The sequence below is a fragment of the Salvelinus fontinalis genome, unplaced genomic scaffold (genome assembly GCF_029448725.1).
Source record: "Salvelinus fontinalis isolate EN_2023a unplaced genomic scaffold, ASM2944872v1 scaffold_2562, whole genome shotgun sequence".
Lineage (NCBI taxonomy): Eukaryota > Metazoa > Chordata > Actinopteri > Salmoniformes > Salmonidae > Salvelinus > Salvelinus fontinalis.
This window is the reverse complement of record NW_026602771.1, coordinates 1-3,843: the sequence shown is the minus strand read 5'-3', so window position 1 is coordinate 3,843 and position 3,843 is coordinate 1. Positions and strand designations below refer to the sequence as shown.

Sequence of the window (3,843 nt, the reverse complement as noted above, 5' to 3'; positions counted from 1 at the left end):
TAGCCACGTCTCTGATCAGTCCTACCTTAGCCACGTCTCTGATCAGTCCTACCTTAGCCATGTCTCTGATCAGTCCTACCTTAGCCATGTCTCTGATCAGTCCTACCTTAGCCATGTCTCTGATCAGTCCTACCTTAGCCATGTCTCTGATCAGTCCTACCTTAGCCATGTCTCTGATCAGTCCTACCTTAGCCATGTCTCTGTCTCTCTGATCAGTCCTACCTTAGCCACGTCTCTGATCAGTCCTACCTTAGCCACGTCTCTGATCAGTCCAACCTTAGCCACGTCTCTGATCAGTCCAACCTTAGCCACGTCTCTGTCTCTCTGATCAGTCCTACCTTAGCCACGTCTCTGTCTCTCTGATCAGTCCTACCTTAGCCATGTCTCTGTCTCTCTGATCAGTCCTACCTTAGCCACGTCTCTGATCAGTCCTACCTTAGCCACGTCTCTGATCAGTCCTACCTTAGCCATGTCTCTGATCAGTCCTACCTTAGCCATGTCTCTGATCAGTCCTACCTTAGCCATGTCTCTGATCAGTCCTACCTTAGCCATGTCTCTGATCAGTCCTACCTTAGCCATGTCTCTGATCAGTCCTACCTTAGCCATGTCTCTGATCAGTCCTACCTTAGCCATGTCTCTGTCTCTCTGATCAGTCCTACCTTAGCCATGTCTCTGATCAGTCCTACCTTAGCCACGTCTCTGTCTCTCTGATCAGTCCTACCTTAGCCATGTCTCTGATCAGTCCTACCTTAGCCACGTCTCTGATCAGTCCTACCTTAGCCATGTCTCTGATCAGTCCTACCTTAGCCATGTCTCTGATCAGTCCTACCTTAGCCATGTCTCTGATCAGTCCTACCTTAGCCATGTCTCTGATCAGTCCTACCTTAGCCATGTCTCTGATCAGTCCTACCTTAGCCACGTCTCTGATCAGTCCTACCTTAGCCACGTCTCTGATCAGTCCTACCTTAGCCACGTCTCTGATCAGTCCTACCTTAGCCACGTCTCTGATCAGTCCTACCTTAGCCATGTCTCTGATCAGTTCTACCTTAGCCATGTCTCTGATCAGTCCTACCTTAGCCACGTCTCTGATCAGTCCTACCTTAGCCACGTCTCTGATCAGTCCTACCTTAGCCACGTCTCTGATCAGTCCTACCTTAGCCACGTCTCTGATCAGTCCTACCTTAGCCACGTCTCTGATCAGTCCTACCTTAGCCACGTCTCTGATCAGTCCTACCTTAGCCACGTCTCTGATCAGTCCTACCTTAGCCACGTCTCTGATCAGTCCTACCTTAGCCATGTCTCTGATCAGTCCTACCTTAGCCATGTCTCTGATCAGTCCTACCTTAGCCACGTCTCTGATCAGTCCTACCTTAGCCATGTCTCTGATCAGTCCTACCTTAGCCATGTCTCTGATCAGTCCTACCTTAGCCATGTCTCTGTCTCTCTGATAAGTCCTACCTTAGCCACGTCTCTGATCAGTCCTACCTTAGCCATGTCTCTGATCAGTCCTACCTTAGCCACGTCTCTGTCTCTCTGATCAGTCCTACCTTAGCCATGTCTCTGATCAGTCCTACCATAGCCACGTCTCTGATCAGTCCTACCTTAGCCACGTCTCTGATCAGTCCTACCTTAGCCACGTCTCTGATCAGTCCTACCTTAGCCATGTCTCTGATCAGTCCTACCTTAGCCATGTCTCTGATCAGTCCTACCTTAGCCATGTCTCTGATCAGTCCTACCTTAGCCATGTCTCTGATCAGTCCTATCTTAGCCATGTCTCTGATCAGTCCTACCTTAGCCATGTCTCTGTCTCTCTGATCAGTCCTACCTTAGCCACGTCTCTGATCAGTCCTACCTTAGCCACGTCTCTGATCAGTCCAACCTTAGCCATGTCTCTGATCAGTCCTACCTTAGCCACGTCTCTGTCTCTCTGATCAGTCCTACCTTAGCCATGTCTCTGATCAGTCCTACCTTTGCCACGTCTCTGTCTCTCTGATCAGTCCTACCTTAGCCATGTCTCTGATCAGTCCTACCTTAGCCACGTCTCTGATCAGTCCTACCTTAGCCACGTCTCTGATCAGTTCTACCTTAGCCATGTCTCTGATCAGTCCTACCTTAGACATGTCTCTGATCAGTCCTACCTTAGCCACGTCTCTGATCAGTCCTACCTTAGCCATGTCTCTGATCAGTCCTACCTTAGCCATGTCTCTGATCAGTCCTACCTTAGCCATGTCTCTGTCTCTCTGATAAGTCCTACCTTAGCCACGTCTCTGATCAGTCCTACCTTAGCCATGTCTCTGATCAGTCCTACCTTAGCCACGTCTCTGTCTCTCTGATCAGTCCTACCTTAGCCATGTCTCTGATCAGTCCTACCTTAGCCACGTCTCTGATCAGTCCTACCTTAGCCACGTCTCTGATCAGTCCTACCTTAGCCACGTCTCTGATCAGTCCTACCTTAGCCACGTCTCTGATCAGTCCTACCTTAGCCATGTCTCTGATCAGTCCTACCTTAGCCATGTCTCTGATCAGTCCTACCTTAGCCATGTCTCTGATCAGTCCTACCTTAGCCATGTCTCTGATCAGTCCTACCTTAGCCATGTCTCTGATCAGTCCTACCTTAGCCATGTCTCTGTCTCTCTGATCAGTCCTACCTTAGCCACGTCTCTGATCAGTCCTACCTTAGCCACGTCTCTGATCAGTCCTACCATAGCCATGTCTCTGATCAGTCCTACCTTAGCCATGTCTCTGATCAGTCCTACCTTAGCCATGTCTCTGATCAGTCCTACCTTAGCCATGTCTCTGATCAGTCCTACCTTAGCCATGTCTCTGATCAGTCCTACCTTAGCCACGTCTCTGATCAGTCCTACCTTAGCCACGTCTCTGATCAGTCCTACCTTAGCCACGTCTCTGATCAGTCCTACCTTAGCCACGTCTCTGATCAGTCCTACCTTAGCCACGTCTCTGATCAGTCCTACCTTAGCCACGTCTCTGATCAGTCCTACCTTAGCCACGTCTCTGATCAGTCCTACCTTAGCCACGTCTCTGATCAGTCCTACCTTAGCCACGTCTCTGATCAGTCCTACCTTAGCCATGTCTCTGATCAGTCCTACCTTAGCCACGTCTCTGTCTCTCTGATCAGTCCTACCTTAGCCATGTCTCTGTCTCTCTGATCAGTCCTACCTTAGCCACGTCTCTGATCAGTCCTACCTTAGCCACGTCTCTGATCAGTCCTACCTTAGCCATGTCTCTGATCAGTCCTACCTTAGCCATGTCTCTGATCAGTCCTACCTTAGCCATGTCTCTGATCAGTCCTACCTTAGCCATGTCTCTGATCAGTCCTACCTTAGCCATGTCTCTGATCAGTCCTACCTTAGCCATGTCTCTGTCTCTCTGATCAGTCCTACCTTAGCCATGTCTCTGATCAGTCCTACCTTAGCCACGTCTCTGTCTCTCTGATCAGTCCTACCTTAGCCATGTCTCTGATCAGTCCTACCTTAGCCACGTCTCTGATCAGTCCTACCTTAGCCATGTCTCTGATCAGTCCTACCTTAGCCATGTCTCTGATCAGTCCTACTTTAGCCACGTCTCTGATCAGTCCTACCTTAGCCATGTCTCTGATCAGTCCTACCTTAGCCATGTCTCTGATCAGTCCTACCTTAGCCATGTCTCTGTCTCTCTGATAAGTCCTACCTTAGCCACGTCTCTGATCAGTCCTACCTTAGCCATGTCTCTGATCAGTCCTACCTTAGCCACGTCTCTGTCTCTCTGATCAGTCCTACCTTAGCCATGTCTCTGATCAGTCCTACCTTAGCCACGTCTCTGTCTCTCTGATCAGTCCTATCTTAG

At 49.6% G+C, this 3,843-nt stretch overlaps 1 long non-coding RNA gene across 5 annotated transcripts; it reads right to left on the bottom strand.

Annotated features, from left to right (window-relative positions):
• Positions 1-1,175: 1,175 nt before the first annotated feature.
• LOC129850970 (uncharacterized) lies at positions 1,176-3,819 on the bottom strand. Of its 5 annotated transcripts, none has more exons than XR_008758920.1 (3): positions 3,081-3,819; positions 1,826-2,675; positions 1,176-1,547 (listed from the first exon to the last, which is right to left on the bottom strand). It is a non-coding gene; the product is annotated as an uncharacterized LOC129850970 (long non-coding RNA). The 5 variants fall into 5 exon arrangements; XR_008758916.1 differs by having other exon boundaries at positions 1,176-1,968; positions 2,004-2,675; XR_008758918.1 differs by having other exon boundaries at positions 1,176-1,852; positions 2,166-2,675.
• Positions 3,820-3,843: the final 24 nt, after the last annotated feature.